The sequence below is a fragment of the Anomaloglossus baeobatrachus genome, chromosome 7 (assembly GCF_048569485.1).
Source record: "Anomaloglossus baeobatrachus isolate aAnoBae1 chromosome 7, aAnoBae1.hap1, whole genome shotgun sequence".
NCBI classification, from domain to species: domain Eukaryota; kingdom Metazoa; phylum Chordata; class Amphibia; order Anura; family Aromobatidae; genus Anomaloglossus; species Anomaloglossus baeobatrachus.
Genome location: NC_134359.1, coordinates 14,838,252 through 14,859,925, shown reverse-complemented (window position 1 = coordinate 14,859,925; position 21,674 = coordinate 14,838,252). Strand labels below are relative to the sequence as shown.

At 47.2% G+C, this 21,674-nt stretch overlaps 1 long non-coding RNA gene across 1 annotated transcript in view; it reads right to left on the bottom strand.

Moving 5' to 3' along the window:
* Positions 1 to 675: 675 nt before the first annotated feature.
* LOC142245801 (uncharacterized) overlaps positions 676 to 21,674 on the bottom strand; it is a 39,181-nt gene continuing 18,182 nt past the window's right edge. The window contains exon 3 of the long non-coding RNA XR_012724793.1: positions 676 to 756. This is a non-coding gene — a long non-coding RNA (uncharacterized LOC142245801). The remainder of the gene's footprint in view (positions 757 to 21,674) is intronic.

The window sequence follows — 21,674 nt, the reverse complement described above, 5'->3', positions numbered from 1 at the left end:
TCAAATCCCACCAAGGACACCATCTGCAAGGAGTTTGTATGTTCTCCCCGTGTTTGCGTGGCTTTCCTCCGGGTTCTCCGGTTTCCTCCCACACTCCAAAGACATACAGATAGGAAATTTAGATTGCGAGCCCCAATGGGGACAGTGTTCCTGATGTATGTAAAGCGCTGCGGAATATGTTAATGCTATATAAAAATAAAGATTTATTTTATTTTATTTATAGAGGGATAGATAGCGGGATAGTTGATAGATAGAGAGATAGAGAGATAGATAGAAAGAAGACAGAGGACCTGGCTAACCATAATAGCTTACACTCTACAGAAGAGAGGACACCGCTGACCATAAGAGCTTACATTATACAGGAGAGAGGATACCGCTGACCATAAGAGCTTACAATCTACAGGAGAGAGAGGACCCTGCTGATCATAAGAGCTTACACTCTACAGGAGAGAGAGGATACTGCTGACCATAAGAGCTTACACTCTACAGGAGAGAAAGGATACCGCTGACCATAAGAGCTTACAATCTACAGGAGAGAGAGGACACCGCTGACCATAAGAGCTTACACTCTACAGGAGAGAGAGGACCCCACTGACCATAAGAGCTTACAATCTACAGGAGAGAGAGGACACCGCTGACCATAAGAGCTTACACTCTACAGGAGAGAGACTTACCCAAGTTTCTCTGATTGATTGATTGACTGGTGATTCCTTTTTTGTCCTGAAGAAGGGGACTAGATCCCTGAAACGCGTAGACCTATGAAATAAAAGAATTTATTAATAATCAACAAATTTCTTCATTCGGCAGCTCGGCATTAACCCCTGCTTCTTCTTTCCAGCACCAAACAAGTTTTAGACAGAAAGCTCGATACAGAGTGTAGAATTGGTGACATTGCACCTAGTAGATAAGATTTCTATTCTGTAAAAGACTAACAAAAGAATAATTCTTAATAAAATCGCAACATAGATGCAAAACACATGTCGATCTATAGCCCAAGGGCATTACTGGGACCCTGCTAAGGGTCAAACAGCGGCCACAATCCGTCACTGTAACCTCAACTATCGGAGAAGACATTCAATTTAAAATCCAGATTCAGTCCGAAGTGAACTTGACCTTTTTTTTTTCATCAAAGACCCTTTCTCCCGTCTTCTAGGAAATGATACATGATCTATAACTCTAATTCTGAGCCATTTAAACTTTATTAATTAGGCGCTCCTATTATTACAACGCGTTTCAGCGGAATTGCTTTCATCAGGTAACCTGATGAAAGCAATTCCGCTGAAACGCGTTGTAATAATAGGAGCGCCTAATTAATAAAGTTTAAATAACTAATATCAGCATATATCCTTATTGCGCTATATTAGACCGAAAGAATTTTTTCATATACCCCCTCCCCATTGGGAATCGGTAATAGCTGCAAAGGACCTGCTGACATATCAAAAAATCCAGCTGGTAGCTGGAGGATTGAAGGGAAAAAAAACCTGAATTCCATGGTGCCGGTGGAAATCAGTAACTGACAACGTTACCCCAAATCTGGACTCCTGAAGCCTGGTTACAGGATCTGCTCGGAGGAACTCCAGACTGATAAGCTTACACTGAAGTTGTGCGGGGGCGCACAACCAACAAAGGTGAGCAATTCTAATATTTTAAACGCTAAAAGGATTCCACGGGTGCTTCTCAAAGTGCGCTTGTTTTATCTATCTATTTATCTAATTCTGAGCCGGCATTCTTTATCTATTGCCGGAGATGTGAATGGTCAATTCCAAAAAGGTAATGAACCAAATGGAGAAGTCAAAAGTGAACTGAACTTTGTCATCATTTAGGTAACTATAAAAAACAATGGGACCCGTCCAAACTATAAAGGTATCGTCTATATACCGCCACAATCTCAGAACATGGCTATGCCGGTGAGATACACAGGCGAACTTTTACTTGAATAATACCATATACAGTTGTGCTCAAATGTTTACATACCCAGCATATCTTTTTGTATCCCTTTCCTGTTTTGTACAGTTCAACTATCTTTTCCCGCAGATCCATTGATAATTTTTTTGCTTTCCCCATAACTCACAATCCAGAAACATCAGTGGCTGTATGAAAGATGCAAGTGTCTGTCTGGATCGCAAAACCTCACTCAGCTTTTATGCACACATTGATTACAAGCAAACAGGGCACAGGTGAGGATGTCACCTTTATTAGCCATTCACACCCATTTGTGTCAACTTCTGTGCATGTTATCAGCCAAAATCACCAGCGTATGTGAACTTTTGATCAGGGTCATTTGGATGTTTTTGGCTGTCATTATGATTTAAAAAGAGAAAGCACAGTAGATGACAAAAAATGGCTTCACCCAACCACTAACCATGAGTGGAAAAAAACCAATTGTGTTATCATTCATATTCTCTGAAACAAAAAGGCCAAGAAAGGAAGAAATCTGCCGGTGTATGTGAACTTTTGAGCACAAGTGTATATAGGGCCTTACATTTGACCCCATAGCGGTGCCCCTTAATTGCATAAAGAAAGTTTTCACTAAGCATGAAATAATTCTCATGGAGGACAATTCTTGACAGTGACAGAAGGAGCCTCACAGCATCAATGGAATAACTGGTCCTGAAAACGGTGTTCACCTCGGACAAGAACCTGTCATTTGTCTTTGTTGTGTAGCTTCCATAGCCATGCTTCTGGACACTATAAGCTCATGGCTCTATTTTGATGGGCACCTTACTATTTGAACATACCTTGTGTGTGTCACACGTTACACATTGTGCAAATCATCTGACTAAAGTCCCTTTATATAAATATCGATTATACTATTTTTTGATAGTGATAGACTGTAGCTGGTGAGCGCAGCCCTCACTGCTTATTATTAGTTATGTGTTACTCTGTAATGTCGTAATGTTTTGTTACCTTGTCCCCCCAAACTATAAAGTGGTGCAGAATACAGTGTGTCCACCCATATTCTGTATACACCGCACCTGTATACAGTGTGTCCACCCATATCCTGTATACACCGCACCTATATACAGTGTGTCCACCCATTTCCTGTATACACCGCACCTATATACAGTGTGTCCACCCATATCCTGTATACACCGCACCTCTATACAGTGTGTCCACCCATATCCTGTATACACCGCACCTATATACAGTGTGTCCACCCATATCCTGTATACACCGCACCTATATACAGTGTGTCCACCCATATCCTGTATACACCGCACCTCTATACAGTGTGTCCACCCATATCCTGTATACACTGCACCTATATACAGTGTGTCCACCCATATCCTGTATACACCGCACCTATATACAGTGTGTCCACCCATATCCTGTATACACCGCACCTCTATACAGTGTGTCCACCCATATCCTGTATACACCGCACCTATATACAGTGTGTCCATCCATATGTGGCCTCCACCATTAACTTGAGAACGGCGGCAGCTATAGAAATAGAAGTGGTGTCTAGGTATAGTAAAGTATCCATGCACTACGCAATGAAACCACCTATAGCGCCACCTGGTGGAAAACAACGGAGTTAGCATTTTTATTTCGAAAACGGAACAAGAGAGAAAAAAAGTGAATTAAAAAATTGTAGAGCATCATCAATTCAATACGAATCCACACCTTGCATCATTTATTATATATCTTCTATCTATATGTTATATATCTATTCCTCTATCTATATGCTATCTATTATCTCTCTATTATTTATCTATCCCTCTCTCTCCATCCATCTGTCCACCCTGTTCCTCACTGCAGTGTCCGGCATTTTTGGGGTTCTGTAGACTCCACCATGTTAATGATCTCCGGTCCTAGTATTAGGATTTCCGGATCAGGTGGATTTCTGCATTTTCTTCCCCCCGTTTCCCATCATGATGAGCGGTCCCCGTGCTGATTCCCAGCATTCTCATGTAAGGAATGTTGTGTAAATATTTGGAGTGCGCTTTACGAGGCTGCTCGCCAGACGCGCGTGTTCCGGTAAATGAGGATTGTGGACGATCTGTGGGACTATAACTGACATTACGGGAAGGATATGCTCTTTTTCTCACCTTCCCCAGTTCGGCTAACATGTGGGGTGTAAGTGTTGAGGAGAGCCATAAAAAGAGGACGCATGTTCCTTCTCTGTCTGTTTTGGTGCCATTTTCTACTGTGACCAAGAAGAGACTTCATATCCGACTGTGTCTGGTGTGAGTTCTTTACGCATGCACTTGGCCCATATCAATTCGGCCAGGCAGTAGGCAGCTAGTGATCTCTGGTTAAGAGTTCACCCTAACATAAGGAGCCTTGTGTTCTAGGAGGTGCGGAGGAGTCACTGCACCGTCTGGATCACTCACAATGGATCATCCGGGATTCTGCAAACCCGAGAGGAAATGAGCGAGTGCTGGAGAGCGATGGCTTCCTGTGTCACAAAGTATCAGCGCAGCTGCTGGTGCGAAAAGTGGAAACCGTGCGGAGAAATCAGGGCTCTGGAGTGTGACCAGTGCACCCAGTACGACCAGTGTAACCAGTGCACCCAGTGTGACCAGTGTAACCAGTGTAACCAGTGCACCCAGTGTGACCAGTGTAACCAGTGTAACCAGTGCACCCAGTGTGACCAGTGTAACCAGTGCACCCAGTGTGACCAGTGCACCCAGTGTGACAAGTGTAACCAGTGTACCCAGTGTGACCAGTGTAACCAGTGCACCCAGTGCGACCAGTGCACCCAGTGCGACCAGTGTGACCAGTGCACCCAGTGTGACCAGTGCGACTAGTGCACCCAGTGTACCCAGTGCGACCAGTGTACCCAGTGTGACCAGTGTACCCAGTGTGACCAGTGCACCTAGTGTGTCTAGTGTGACCACTGCACCCAGTGCACCCAGTGTACCCAGTGTGACCAGTGCCCCCAGTGTGACCCGTGCACCCAGTGTGACCAGTGCCCCCAGTGTGACCAGTGCCCCCAGTGTGACCCGTGCACCCAGTGTGACCAGTACCACTCCTCATTCATCAGAACTGTCCAAAGCAAAAACTCTTAATTGCACATTGCAGCCAGAGCTCTGATCTTATTTTTGGACCCTTTTTGCTGCAGCCAATTTTTAGCACCATTATTTGTCCTTCAGGAACCATAACTATTTTACTTTTCCACTGACATAGCAGTATGAGGGCTTGTTTTTTTTTTTTCGGGAAGAGAGTGGTGTAAATTAAGCTACATGGGAGTACAAAGATGGCGGTGACAGGGGTGGGGTAGTAAGATGAAGGGCACTTATATATTGCTGTCACAGGCTTCACGGCAGATGCCACTTGTATAACACAGTAGGCACTTAGTATATGTGCAGTGGGCTCACACTACCGCCTGACATGTGAGGTATCAGCAGCGTTGTAGCCTGGGATGCCAGCACCCGGGGAATGGGGAGAATTGTGCACCCATAACCAAGAATCCCTTAGCACTCCTGGAGTCCCTTTCACACTTCCAGTATTACATTTCTTATTCCCCCAATGTATTGTCACAATGCCTATTGGAATTGCAGGAGACCATGGCTCCCAAGGTGACTCAAGTCAGGGGGCCCTATACTATCCCTAACCTCAGGAATACCCCTAATGGTGGAGATGCCCGAGTCTCCTTCCTGATCCTGCTCCTGACCAGTCCTGATCTAATTCTCCCTCCCCCCAAGGAGCGACTGGGTAGAAGTGGGATTAAACCCACAGATAAAGACAAGCAAGGGAAACCCAAACCTCTGTCATGTAGCACACAGACACACTATGGTAAAGACATTAAGGGATTCAGGAGGAAACACAAGAGCAGGAAGGAAGCAACAAAACATCAGGGGTAAACTCCATAATCGCACCAAGCAATGAACACCACTTCCACCAATAAGTCTGAGACACCACACCTCACAGACCAACATAGAGTAAACTATAGCTGGCATGGGTGGAAGGATTCAACCAGCATAAATAGCAGGGGAGCAGATGTGATAGGTCTCCCCACAACATGTGATCAAAAAAACAAGTAGATCAGCAGAGATTAACTCTTGCTAGCCTGCCTATGAATCAGCACACAGCAGGTCAACACCCGAGTCTGCCTGTGTTCATCCCAGACACCAGAGAAACCATCAGGCGGAGTGTCAGAATCTGCAATCTGAACAGCGCCCAACGCCGCTATGACAGCCGGGGAAGTCTGTGCACAACTCTGTGTGACAGATATATTTCCAAAATATTATAATTTGCCCTTAGACCCTCTAATTACTTTCATTTTTTTTCTGAATATAACATTTTATAAACAAAACTTTTTGACATTATATTAACTTTATAAATATAACTATATAACTATTATTTTAATGCAACTATTTGATATTATTACAGCTAACCCTAAGCCTAACCATAACCCTAGTCCTAGATGTAATCCTAGCCCTGTCCTTAACACTAAACCTAAGCCTAGTCCTATATCTAGCCTTAGCATTATGCCTAATTCTAGTCCTAACTCTAAGCCTAGCCCTAAGTCCAGCTTTAATCCTAATCCTATATATACGCACTCTCACTTATGGGTATTATATACTGCAGCCAACAATTACGTTTATAAACTATTGAATTTGCAAGCAATAAATAAATCTGCCATTTTTTTCCCTGAAGCAGCGTCATTCTTGTCCATGGCTATGTCTGCCATTCATTTAAATAAGGCTGAGCTGCAATACCAGACACGACCATGGGCTGGAGTGGCGCTATTTCTTAGAAAAATTAAACACATTATTTTTTGTTTGTCCCAGTGACCGCGCGCAGACGAACACCTCCCGGATCTGCCAACCATTTATTCTCAGTTTGTCATCCAAAAATGTAATAGAAACAGCGCGTCTGCTGTGATTTCAGCTGATGCGGCCGATCTTAAAGATTAACCGTTCTAGACGTCTTATGTTCTGGGTAATTAGTTTCATTTGTGTTTCTCTCCTGTAATCTGCCAATATAAAAACCTTCATTCTTCACTCGTCGGCTTCCTCCGAGGTTATTCCTTAATATATCTCATTATGGGAAAGCTGGGTAACTGATCTGTTTGATACATACAGTGCCTTGCGAAAGTATTCAGCCCCTTGACTTTTTCAACTTTTTCCCACATTTCAGGCTTCAAACATAAAGATAAAATGTGAATGTTCTGGTGAAGAATCAACAACAAGTGACACAATTGTGAAGAGGAAGGAAATTTATTGCTTATTTTAAACTTTTGTAAAAAAGAATAACTGAAAATTGGAGCGTGCAATATTATTCATCCCCTTTACTTTCAGTGCAGCAAACTCACTCCTGAAGTTGATTGAGGATCTCTGAATGATGCAATGTTGTCCTAAATGACTGATGATGATAAATATAAGCCCCTGTGTGTAATCAAGTCTCCGTATAAATGCCCCTGCTCTGTGATAGTCTCAGGGTTCTGTGTAAAGCGCAGAGAGCATCATGAAGACCAAGGAACACAACAGGCAGGTCCAGGATACTGTTGTGGAGAAGTTTAAAGCTGGATTTGGTTGCAAAAAGATTTCCAAAACGTTAAACATCCGAAGAAGCCCTGTGCAAGCGATCATATAGAAATGGAAGGAGCATCATACCACTGCAAATCTACCAAGACCCGGCCGTCCATCCAAACTGTCATCTCACACAAGGAGGAGACTGATCAGAGATGCAGCCAAGAGGCCCATGATCACTCTGGATGAACTGCAGAGATCTACAGCTGAGGGGGGAGAGTCTGTCCATAGCACAACAATCAGTCGTACACTGCACAAATCTGGCCTTTATGGAAGAGTGGCAAGAAGAAAGTCATTTCTCAAAGATATCCATAAAAAGTATTGTTTAACGTTTGCCACAAGCCACCTGGAGACACCAAACATGTGGAAGAAGGTGCTCTGCTCAGAGGAAACCAAAATCAAACTATTTGGGCACAATTCTAAACGATAAGCAACACCGCTCATCACCCTGATCACACCATCCCCACTGTCAAAGATGGTGGTGGCAGCAGCATCATGGTTTGGGCCTGTTTTCTTCAGCAGAGACAGGGAAGATGGTTAAAATTAATGGGAAGATGGATGGAGCCAAATACAGGACCATTCTTGAAGAAAACCTGTTGGAGTCTGCAAAAGACCTGAGACTGGGACGGAGATTTGTCTTCCAACAAGACAATGATCCCAAACATAAAGCAAAATCTACAATGGAATGGTTCACAAATAACCGTATCCAGGTGTTAGAATGGCCAAGTCACAGTTCAGACCTGAACCCAATCGAGAATCTGTGGAAAGAGCTGAAAACTGCTGTTCACAAACGCCTCCATCCAACCTCACTCAGCTCCAGCTGTTTACAAAGGAAGAATGGGCGAGAATTTCACCTCTCCATGTGCAAAACTGATAGATACATACCCCCAGAGACTGCAGCTGTAATCGCAGCAAAAAGGGGGCGCTACAAAGTATTCACTTACAGGGGATGAATAATATTGCATGCCCCAATTTTCTGCTTATTATTTTTTATAAAAGTTTAAAATAAGCAATAAATTTCGTTCATCTTCACAATTGTGTCACTTGTTGTAGATTCTTCACCAGAACATTCACATTTTATCTTTATGTTTGAAGCCTGAAATGTGGGAAAAGGGTGAAAAATTCATGGGGCTGAATACTTTCACAAGGCTCTGTAACCCAGCTTTTCTAGACTTCAGAGCTGAAATCAGCCAGCTGTGCAGTGATGCATTCGATACTTCAGATCTGCTACATTGTATCACTCACTAGCATATTTTAGTCCGCAGTGATGAGACTTTACAAATATTTCCTGTATCAGTGATTGACACTTTGTAAGATCTCTGCTTGCTTTCCTGCAGTAGTTTCCTTGTACTGATCACTTCTTTTCTTGTGATGGACGCACAGGTGACGGCTCCTTACAAATTACTGTTAAAGTCATATATAACTGATGACCATGAGCTAAACGCGCCAATGTCAGGAGTCGACCATCCACCATGTATTGGGGTGTCACCCTCTCCCCTGATGGCAAGTGAACACCAGACAGAAATATTAGACATGTTGGATTTTTGCATGCCCCATCCTTTGTTCACACAAGACATTAGCCAATGACAGGGTAATCCCATTTCACCAATGAGGACACATGGACGCTCGGTGAAAGTGACAGTATATGGGCCCTGTGCAAGGACAGTATATGGGCCCCTGTGCAAGAACAGTATATGGGCCCTGTACAAGAACAGTATATGGGCCCCTGTGCAAGAACAGTATATGGGCCCTGTGCAAGGACAGTATATGGCCCCTGTGCAAGAACAGTATATGGGCCCCTGTGCAAGAACAGTATATGCCCCTGTGCAAGAACAGTATATGGGCCCCTGTGCAAGAACAATATATGGGCCCCTGTGCAAGAACAGTATACGGGCCCTGTACAAAAACAGTATATGGGCCCCTGTGCAAGGACAGTATATGGGCCCTGTACAAGAACAGTATATGGGCCCCTGTGCAAGAACAGTATATGGGCCCTGTGCAAGGACAGTATATGGGCCCCTGTGCAAGAACAGTATATGGCCCCTGTGCAAGAACAGTATATGGGCCCCTGTGCAAGAACAGTATATGGGCCCCTGTGCAAGAACAATATATGGGCCCCTGTGCAAGAACAGTATACGGGCCCTGTACAAAAACAGTATATGGGCCCCTGTGCAAGGACAGTATATGGGCCCTGTACAAGAACAGTATATGGGCCCCTGTGCAAGAACAGTATATGGGCCCTGTGCAAGGACAGTATATGGGCCCCTGTGCAAGAACAGTATATGGGCCCCTGTGCAAGAACAGTATATGGCCCCTGTGCAAGAACAGTATATGGGCCCCTGTGAAAGAACAGTATATGGGCCCCTGTGCAAGAACAGTATATGGGCCCCTGTGCAAGAACAATATATGGGCCCCTGTGCAAGAACAGTATACGGGCCCTGTACAAAAACAGTATATGGGCCCCTGTGCAAGGACAGTATATGGGCCCCTGTGCAAGAACAGTATATGGGCCCCTGTGCAAGAACAGTATACGGGCCCTGTACAAAAACAGTATATGGGCCCCTGTGCAAGGACAGTATATGGGCCCCTGTGCAAGAACAGTATATGGGCCCCTGTGCAAGAACAGTATATGGGCCCTGTGCAAGAACAGTATATGGGCCCCTGTGCAAGAACAGTATATGGGACCCTGTGCAAGAACAGTATATGGGCCCCTGAGCAAGAAAAATTTATGGGCCCTTGTGCAAGAATAGTATATGGGCCCTGTACAAGAACAGTATATGGGCCCCTGTGCAAGACCAGTATATGGGCCCCTGTGCAAGAACAGTATATGGGCCCCTGTGCAAGGACAGTATATGGGCCCCTGTGCAAGAACAGTATATGGGCCCCTGTGCAAGAACAGTATATAGGCCCCTGTGCAAGAACAGTATATGGGCCCCTGTGCAAGAACAGTATATGGGCCCCTGTGCAAAAACAGTATATGGGCCCCTGTGCAAAAACAGTATATGGGCCCCTGTGCAAGAACAGTATATGGGCCCCTGTGCAAGAACAGTATATGTGCCCCTGTGCAAGAACAGTATATGGCCCCTGTGCAAGAACAGTATATGGGCCCCTGTGCAAGAACAGTATACGGGCCCTGTACAAGAACAGCATATAGCCCCTGTGCAAGAACAGTATATGGGCCCCTGTGCAAGAACAGTATACGGGCCCTGTACAAGAACAGTATACGGCCTCTGTGCAAGAACAGTATATGGGCCCCTGTGCAAGAACAGTATATGGGCCCCTGTGCAAGGACATTATATGGGCCCCTGTACAAGAACAGTATATGGGCCCCTGTGCAAGAACAGTATATGGGCCCCTGTGCAAGAACAGTATATGGGCCCCTGTGCAAGAACAGTATACGGGCCCTGTACAAGAACAGTATACGGCCTCTGTGCAAGAACAGTATATGGGCCCCTGTGCAAGAACAGTATATGGGCCCCTGTGCAAGGACAGTATATGGGCCCCTGTGCAAGAACAGTATATGGCCCCTGTGCAGGAACAGTATATGGGCCCCTGTGTAGGAACAGTATATGAGCCCCTGTGTAAGGACAATATATGGGCCCTGTGCAAGAACAGTATATGGACCCTGTGCAAGAACAGTATATGGACCCCTGTGCAAGAACAGTATATGGGCCCCTGTGCAAGAACAGTATATGGGCCCCTGTGCAAGAACAGTATATGGGCCCTGTGCAAGAACAGTATATGGCCCATGTGCAAGAACAGTATATGGGCCCTGTGCAAAAACAGTATATGGCCCCTGTGCAAGAACAGTATATGGGCCCTGTGCAAGAACAGTATATGGGCCCCAGTGCAAGAACAGTATACGGGCCCTGTACAAGAACAGTATATGGCCTCTGTGCAAGAACAGTATATGGGCCCCTGTGCAAGAACAGTATATGGGCCCCTGTGCAAGGACATTATATGGGCCCCTGTGCAAGAACAGTATATGGGCCCCTGTGCAAGAACAGTATATGGGCCCCTGTGCAAGAACAGTATATGGGCCCCTGTGCAAGAACAGTATACGGGCCCTGTACAAGAACAGTATACGGCCTTTGTGCAAGAACAGTATATGGGCCCCTGTGCAAGAACAGTATATGGGCCCCTGTGCAAGGACAGTATATGGGCCCCTGTGCAAGAACAGTATATGGCCCCTGTGCAGGAACAGTATATGGGCCCCTGTGTAGGAACAGTATATGAGCCCCTGTGTAAGGACAATATATGGGCCCTGTGCAAGAACAGTATATGGACCCTGTGCAAGAACAGTATATGGACCCCTGTGCAAGAACAGTATATGGGCCCCTGTGCAAGAACAGTATATGGGCCCCTGTGCAAGAACAGTATATGGGCCCTGTGCAAGAACAGTATATGGCCCCTGTGCAAGAACAGTATATGGCCCCTGTGCAAGAACAGTATATGGCCCCTGTGCAAGAACAGTATATGGCCCCTGTGCAAGAACAGTATATGGCCCCTGTGCAAGAACAGTATATGGCCCCTGTGCAAAAACAGTATATGGCCCCTGTGCAAGAACAGTATATGGCCCCTGTGCAAGAACAGTATATGGCCCCTGTGCAAGAACAGTATATGGCCCCTGTGCAAGAACAGTATATGGGCCCTGTGCAAGAACAGTACATGGCCCCTGTGCAAGAACAGTATATGGGCCCTGTGCAAGAACAGTATATGGGCCCTGTGCAAGAACAGTATATGGGCCCTGTGCAAGAACAGTATATGGGCCCTGTGCAAGAACAGTATATGGGCCCTGTGCAAAAACAGTATATGGTCCCTGTGCAAAAACAGTATATGGGCCCTGTGCAAGAACAGTACATGGCCCCTGTGCAAGAACAGTATATGGGCCCTGTGCAAGAACAGTATATGGGCCCTGTGCAAGAACAGTATATGGGCCCTGTGCAAGAACAGTATATGGACCCTGTGCAAGAACAGTATATGGGCCCCTGTGCAAAAACAGTATATGGGCCCCTGTGCAAAAACAGTATATGGGCCCCTGTGCAAGAACAGTATATGGGCCCCTGTGCAAGAACAGTATATGTGCCCCTGTGCAAGAACAGTATACGGGCCCTGTACAAGAACAGTATACGGCCTCTGTGCAAGAACAGTATATGGGCCCCTGTGCAAGAACAGTATATGGGCCCCTGTACAAGAACAGTATACGGGCCCTGTACAAGAACAGTATACGGCCTCTGTGCAAGAACAGTATATGGGCCCCTGTGCAAGAACAGTATATGGGCCCCTGTGCAAGAACAGTATATGGGCCCCTGTGCAAGAACAGTATATGGGCCCCTGTGCAAGAACAGTATACGGCCCCTGTACAAGAACAGTATACGGCCTCTGTGCAAGAACAGTATATGGGCCCCTGTGCAAGGACAGTATATGGGCCCCTGTGCAAGGACAGTATATGGGCCCCTGTGCAAGAACAGTATATGAGCCCCTGTGTAAGGACAATATATGGGCCCTGTGCAAGAACAGTATATGCCCCTGTGCAAGAACAGTATATGAGCCCCTGTGCGAGAACAGTATATGGGCCCTGTGCAAGAACAGTATATGGACCCTGTGCAAGAACAGTATATGGACCCCTGTGCAAGAACAGTATATGGGCCCCTGTGCAAGAACAGTATATGGGCCCTGTGCAAGGACAGTATATGGGCCCCTGTGCAAGAACAGTATATGGGCCCCTGTGCAAAAACAGTATATGGCCCCTGTGCAAGAACAGTATATTGGCCCTGTGCAAGAACAGTACATGGCCCCTGTGCAAGAACAGTATATGGGCCCCTGTGCAAGAACAGTATATGGGCCCCTGTGCAAGAACAGTATATGGGCCCCTGTGCAAGAACAGTATATGGGCCCCTGTGCAAGAACAGTACATGGCCCCTGTGCAAGAACAGTATATGGGCCCCTGTGCAAGAACAGTATATGGGCCCCTGTGCAAGAACAGTATATGGGCCCTGTGCAAGAACAGTATATGGACCCTGTGCAAGAACAGTATATGGGCCCTGTGGAAGAACAGTATATGGGCCCCTGTGCAAGAACAGTATATGGCCCCTGTACAAGAACAGTATATGGGCCCCTGTGCAAGAACAGTATATGGGCCCCTGTGCAAGAACAGTATACGGGCCCTGTACAAGAACAGTATACGGCCTCTGTGCAAGAACAGTATATGGGCCCCTGTGCAAGAACAGTATATGGGCCCCTGTGCAAGAACAGTATATGGGCCCCTGTGCAAGAACAGTATACGGGCCCTGTACAAGAACAGTATACGGCCTCTGTGCAAGAACAGTATATGGGCCCCTGTGCAAGAACAGTATATGAGCCCCTGTGCGAGAACAGTATATGGGCCCTGTGCAAGGACAGTATATGGACCCTGTGCAAGAACAGTATATGGACCCCTGTGCAAGAACAGTATATGGGCCCTGTGCAAGAACAGTATATGGACCCTGTGCAAGAACAGTATATGGACCCCTGTGCAAGAACAGTATATGGGCCCCTGTGCAAGAACAGTATATGGGCCCTGTGCAAGAACAGTATATGGCCCCTGTGCAAGAACAGTATATGGCCCCTGTGCAAGAACAGTATATGGGCCCTGTGCAAGAACAGTATATGGGCCCTGTGCAAGAACAGTACATGGCCCCTGTGCAAGAACAGTATATGGGCCCCTGTGCAAGAACAGTATATGGGCCCCTGTGCAAGAACAGTATATGGGCCCCTGTGCAAGAACAGTATATGGCCCCTGTGCAAGAACAGTATATGGGCCCCTGTGCAAGAACAGTATATGGGCCCCTGTGCAAGAACAGTATATGGGCCCTGTGCAAGAACAGTATATGGACCCTGTGCAAGAACAGTATATGGGCCCTGTGCAAGAACAGTATATGGGCCCCTGTGCAAGAACAGTATATGGCCCCTGTGCAAGAACAGTATATGGGCCCTGTGCAAGAACAGTATATGGCCCCTGTGCAAGAACAGTATATGGCCCCTGTGCAAGAACAGTATATGGGCCCCTGTGCAAGAACAGTATATGGGCCCTGTGCAAGAACAGTATATGGCCCCTGTGCAAGAACAGTATATGGCCCCTGTGCAAGAACAGTATATGGGCCCCTGTGCAAGAACAGTATATGGGCCCCTGTGCAAGAACAGTATATGGGCCCTGTGCAAGAACAGTATATGGGCCCCTGTGCAAGAACAGTATATGGGCCCCTGTGCAAGAACAGTATATGGGCCCTGTGCAAGAACAGTATATGGACCCTGTGCAAGAACAGTATATGGGCCCTGTGCAAGAACAGTATATGGGCCCCTGTGCAAGAACAGTATATGGCCCCTGTGCAAGAACAGTATATGGGCCCCTGTGCAAGAACAGTATATGGGCCCCTGTGCAAGAACAGTATATGGGCCCTGTGCAAGAACAGTATATGGACCCTGTGCAAGAACAGTATATGGCCCCTGTGCAAGAACAGTATATGGGCCCTGTGCAAGAACAGTATATGGCCTCTGTGCAAGAACAGTATATGGGCCCCTGTGCAAGAACAGTATATGGGCCCCTGTGCAAGAACAGTATATGGGCCCTGTGCAAGAACAGTATATGGCCCCTGTGCAAGAACAGTATATGGGCCCCTGTGCAAGAACAGTATATGGCCCCTGTGCAAGAACAGTATATGGCCCTGTGCAGCCCAAGATGTCACCAAAATGCACTTCGGAGGAGTCGCACGGCCATACATTACTCGGGCGGATTGCTGCTTTCAGTGAGGAGTGTGCAATCCTTCTTTTCACCTGTGGTGGCGCTGCAGGAAGGCTGAACATTTGCTGTTCACTTTCCACAGCTGATGGGTGAAAGTTCAGCTACATCCTTCGAAAGGAGAAGAAAACATGATGTCAGGAGACTCGAGACAAGTGAGATGAATTGTTTCCAAGTAGGAGAATTAATATTGATAATAAAAATAACAGGAACTTTGTTTTTATGGATTCTGTGAAGAATTATTTGGGAAATATGCAGCGAAACAAATCCCCTGACGCGTTTCGCAGATAAATCACACTCCTAGTGCGGCTCACGACTTCCACCGTCCTGATAATTTGAGACAAATGACCGGTCCTTGCACTTTGTTTTCCCACTTAAACAGCAGCAAGTGGAACATGTGTTGGGGGAGGTCTGCGGGGTGCAGATTGTGGACGTTACCGGCCCCACAAGTGTCAGATATCCATGGTGGGACCCACACTTGACCCGGACTCTTCTTTCACGAGCCGAGTGTTTCTCCACTTGCACAATCCAGTGAACAGTCTGCTGGTCGGGGGCTTCTGACGACATTTATGGGGCTTGTCAGGAGTTTTATAAAATGTTTCCATGTGTTTGCAGAGACACTTACTGAGGTCTGAAACTCTGCTGTCCAAATAGTGACCCTTAAAGGGGGTTAATGGAAACAACACAAGGTCTGTGCAGAAGAGTCTGACTTCTGTGATGCTTTTTTGAGCTGACGCTCCAGTGATTCCCACTGATGTTTGTTTATATTCCTGCAATTTTGACATCATGTACAATCACATGACCACTGCAGCCAATTACTGTACATGAAAAGGCTGAGTGCTTATATACCCCTTCTCCCCTGGACTGGTGCTGGTGATATTTTCAGTTCATTCAAGCCGAGGTTGCAAGCAGGTGGCTTGTACTCCTCTGTGGTATCGTTGCTGAGAACTTTGCTGAACTTCTACCGGAGTTCATTTATTTTCCCCCTGTCCTCCTTGTGTCTTCTATAGTGTTTAGTGCGTGTCACGGCCCTGACTTGCGGTGCGACTCCTGCACTGGGACCTTCTGTTAGGTTCTCCTGCGTGTGGTCTCATGTTATCCTTTGCCCTGTGATGGGCCGTTCCCTGCATTGGGTTGTTTGCCGGCTGTGGGAGGGGCTTACGCTTCCGGGCAATTGCTCTGCTTTATCTGGTAGAGTTCATGCCCGGAGTGGCGCCAGTCATATTCTCTCCTGGTTATAGTGACTGATCTTGGTACTTGACCCCAGACTCACCCCTGACTTTCCTCTGTCTACTCCCTTCTGACTTCTCCATGCCCGTCTGGCTCCTGACCTCGGCTTTCTCCCCTGACTACTCTCTTAATGCCCCTTGTGTTTATACTTGGTCTCCTGGTACCCGACCTCCGGCTTGTCTGGCGACCTCTCTCCTGTCTGATCCCTGTCTCTCTTCGTGTCCTCTCTGTTCTGACCCCAGCTGCCTGACTTCCCTCAGCCTCTAGGTATCTCCACTGCCACCTAGTGTACAGCCTGAGTACTGCATCTCGCACTCCTCTGTGATAGGAACGTTATAGTGGGGTTGACAAGAGCTCATCCCATCCGTTCCCTATTTAGGGTCCAGCACTAGGGATACCTAGGGTCAGGTATCCTGTTCGGCGCATAGATGCGGAATCTATATAGGATGATGAGGAACCCCAGGGACCAGCGGTAGGTTCGGTCAGGGGTCACCATCTTCCCTTTCCCTAGACACAGGGTTTCCCTTCCCTTTCGCCGCTCGCTTGGTACTTCCTCGTACCTAGTGTGTCAGGTACGTGCCATCACTGAATGTCATCATACACAAATCCTCTTACCAATAACCCAGTCCCGGTCCTTCCATGTAGGGAGCGTCACCATTATTATACTCACAATATAGAATTAAACAAGAATCTGTTACCTCCACAATCTATTTACGCTGGCGGTTCACTAAACGTGGTGCAGCTATGTTGAGATGCAATACACAGACAGTTATTCTCTCTCAGTATAGTACGATACACGGGGAAGCAATGGCCCGGCTCACTTAGATCCCGCTCTGGAACAAATGTTCATTTCTCAGTCTCTGGTTCTCAATGCCCAATTTTCGGTGTTTGACCGCGTAGTCTGATCCCCTTATTGTAACAATGTTTGGTCTTCGGATTCCTCTGATGACGGTATTCAATCTTTGACATCCTCTGGAGACGATGTTCGGTTTTTGGGTTGCTCTGGCGATTGATATTCAGTCTTCAGGTTGCTCTAGCGATGGTTTTTGGCCTTCATGTTCCCATGGAGATGGTAATTTGTCTTTGGGTTCCTCTGACTATGGTAATCGGTCTTCAGGTTCTTCTTTCAATGGTATTCGGGTTCCTATGCTGATGCCATTTAGTCTTCGGGTTCCTCTGGTGATGGTATGCAGCCTTCAGGTTCCTCTGATGGCATGCAGTCTTCCAGTTCTCGTGGCGATGGTATTTAGTCTTCGGGCTCCTCTGTTGATGGTATTCGATCTTTGGGTTCCTCTGGAAATGTCATATGGTCTTTGGGTTCCTGTGGCGATATTATGCAGTCTTCAGGTTCCTCTGGTGACAGTATACAGTTTCTGGGATCTTCTGGCAATGGCATCTGGTCACTGGATTTCTCTGGCAATGGCATTTGGTGTTTGGGTTTCTCTGGCGATGGAAATTGGTCTTCAGGTCCCTCTGGTGATGGTATTTGGTCTTTGTGTTCCTCTGGCAATGCCATTCAATCTTTGGTTTCCTCTGGCGATGGTATGCAGCCTCCTGGATCTTCTGGTGATGGTGTTCGGTCTTTGGGTTCTTCTTGCAATGGTATTTGGGCTTTGGATTCTTCTGACGATGGTATTTGGTCTTTGGGCTCTTCTAGGGATGGTATTTGGTCTTTGGGTTCTTCTGGCAATGATATTTGTCTTCAAGTTCCTCTGGCGATGGTGTTCGGTTTTCGGTTTCCTCTGGAAGGGGTATTTGGTCTTTGGGTTTCTCTGGGCTTCTCTGGTGACACTATGCAGTCTCTGGGTTCCTCTGGGCTCAGCACACTTCCAGATGATTCCACCGCATGCAACATCGGCCTAACCTGCTGTGCATCCATCTGCTCCCTTGGGAATCTTGGCCCCAACTCTGCCTTCTCGCTGCCGGCCCAACTTTTTATATTTTGTAACTGTGCCACATTTGTCACTTTACTCGGCTTCTCCCTCTAACTTTTCCCTTGAGGAATCCTACTCCTTTCAGATCGGTTCCTTGTGGTCCTGGTCCTACGACAGATGTCGTGAGGCAATGAATAGAAGTAACTTCCTCTGACCACCCTCTTACCTATCAGTGCCAGAAAAATGTATCAACCTGAAGTCCATAGTGTTTAGCCCACAGTCTGGCAACAATTGTAACAAATACTCCGTCAGATTCTTTTAATGAATAGCTCTATATGGACCCCGTTGAAGTTCTTTGGGGGAATTTCTGACGATGTATTAATTTGACCCAAGCCTTAGACAAGTCAGGTTGGGTTTTCACGCCCTAGATGTTGGATGCCACCATCGGCGATGCCACTTGTTGCACGGTAACCTCTTAACCTTATACGGATTTTTTTTTGCACACAAGGGGTGCAACCTATGACCCAGACACCGGGCATTTTTATTTTTGGCACGTGCGGTGGTTACCAATACACAGTGATCTGTGGACGGCATTGTACGGTTGGTTGCTATTTACCGCCGTGACTCATCATTAGTAAATAACAACCTGCGGGGACGAAATCCGATTTGGAAGGATTTTCTCAGTTGACATAAATGAACATATCAGTAAACTCCTCCAAATCTCCTCCCGGCCCCAAAATAATCCGTACAAACCTCAGAGCCGCAGAGCAAAGGTGCAGACATTGGGGAGAGCCGGTGAGCGACAGTCGCTGAACAAGGTGATTAGCACATTAATCTCTTGTACCTGCCCCGTGCCAACGCCGCGGTGCGGCAGACGATGCCAGCTCGTGTCTGGGCATTGAACCTCTTGTTTGTTGCCTATCCCCAGTCACACAGGTCTCCAGTCACCTGAGCCGTAATCTGGCAGATAGCGCAGATCAGATTCAAGGCGAGATACAAGTCTGCAAAGAAAACAATTAGTCACCGACAGGTTTATAACGAGACGATGCCAAATGCCGGGTAATCCGCTCTGGAGTGATCACTCATCAGACCATTGTCTGCCGCTCTCCTGCCTTTCAATGCCCATTATCAATGTCAATATCTCCTCAACAAAGGGCAAACTGCCTCCTGGCACTGCAGGTGTGTGTGACCAGACGCGGGCAACATCAGCTCCGCCGAAGGTAATCAGCTGTCATGTCAGATACATAACAGTGACAGGTGCGGACAGAAGACTACAACTCACAACATGCGGCAAAACACAACTATATAATACCCCATACATAGAGGACTACAACTCCCAACATGTGACAAATACTGAACATGGACAAAATGCAACTATATTATACCCCATACATAGAAGACTACAACTCCCAACATGTGACAAATACTGAACATGGACAAAATGCAACTATATTATACCCCATACATAGAGGACTACAACTCCCAACATGTGACAAATACTGAACATGGACAAAATGCAACTATATTATACCCCATACATAGAAGACTACAACTCCCAACATGTGACAAAACACAACCTTATTATACCCCTTACATAGAGGACTACAACTCCCAACATGCGACAAAACACAACTATATAATACCCCAAACATAGAGGACTACAACTCCCAACATGTGACAAATACTGAACATGGACAAAATGCAACTATATTATACTCTATACATGAAGGATTACAACTCCCAATGTGAGCGAATTACCGACCATGAACAAAATACATTAATATTATACTCTATATATACACTATAGATGAAAATTAGAGCACAAGGTCTGATCAGTTGTTTTTTTTTTTTTTCTTTTAGAAAAAATGTAAATCTCCATTGATGACCATGCTCCGAAATCATGTAAGGGGTGCACCATGCCACTAGAACAGGGTAAGGGGCGCACCATGCCACTAGAGCAGGGTAAGGGGCGCACCATGCCACTAGAGCAGGGTAAGGGGCGCACCATGCCACTAGAGCAGGGTAGGGGGCGCACCATGCCACTAGAGCAGGGTAAGGGGCGCACCATGCCACTAGAGCAGGGTAAGGGGCGCACCATGCCACTAGAGCAGGGTAAGGGGCGCACCATGCCACTAGAGCAGGGTAAGGGGTGCACTGTACCACTAGAGCAGGGTAAGGGGAGCACCATTCCACTAGAGCAGGGTAAGGGGAGCACCATGCCACTAGAGCAGGGTAAGGGGCGCACCGTGCCACTAGAGCAGGGTAAGGGGCGCACTGTGCCACTAGAGCAGGGTAAGGGGCGCACTGTGCCACTAGAGCAGGGTAAGGGGCGCACCATGCCACTAGAGCAGGGTAAGGGGCGCACCATGCCACTAGAGCAGGGTAAGGGGTGCACTGTGCCACTAGAGCAGGGTAAGGGGAGCACCATTCCACTAGAGCAGGGTAAGGGGTGCACCATGCCACTAGAGCAGGGTAAGGGGAGCACCATGCCACTAGAACAGGGTAAGGGGTGCACCATGCTACTAGAACAGGGTAAGGGGTGCACCATGCCACTAGAGCAGGGTAAGGGGAGCACCATTCCACTAGAGCAGGGTAAGGGGAGCACCATTCCACTAGAGCAGGGTAAGGGGTGCACCATGCCACTAGAGCAGGGTAAGGGGAGCACCATTCCACTAGAGCAGGGTAAGGGGTGCACCATGCCACTAGAGCAGGGTAAGGGGAGCACCATGCCACTAGAACAGGGTAAGGGGTGCACCATGCCACTAGAACAGGGTAAGGGGTGCACCATGCCACTAGAGCAGGGTAAGGGGCGCACCATTCCACTAGAGCAGGGTAAGGGGTGCACCATGCCACTAGAGCAGGGTAAGGGGCGCACCATGCCACTAGAGCAGGGTAAGGGGCGCACCATTCCACTAGAGCAGGGTAAGGGGAGCACCATTCCACTAGAGCAGGGTAAGGGGTGCACCATGCCACTAGAGCAGGGTAAGGGGAGCACCATTCCACTAGAGCAGGGTAAGGGGTGCACCATGCCACTAGAGCAGGGTAAGGGGAGCACCATGCCACTAGAGCAGGGTAAGGGGTGCACCATGCCACTAGAGCAGGGTAAGGGGCGCACCGTGCCACTAGAGCAGGGTAAGGGGCGCACTGTGCCACTAGAGCAGGGTAAGGGGCGCACTGTGCCACTAGAGCAGGGTTTACAAAAGATCCAAAGTTTATCAACAGAAAGCTTTTATTTTGCCCAGAGCGTGATGCTGATAATTAGAGAGCAGCAATGACTGTAGAGAGATGATGAGGAAATGTTCTGCAGGTGAC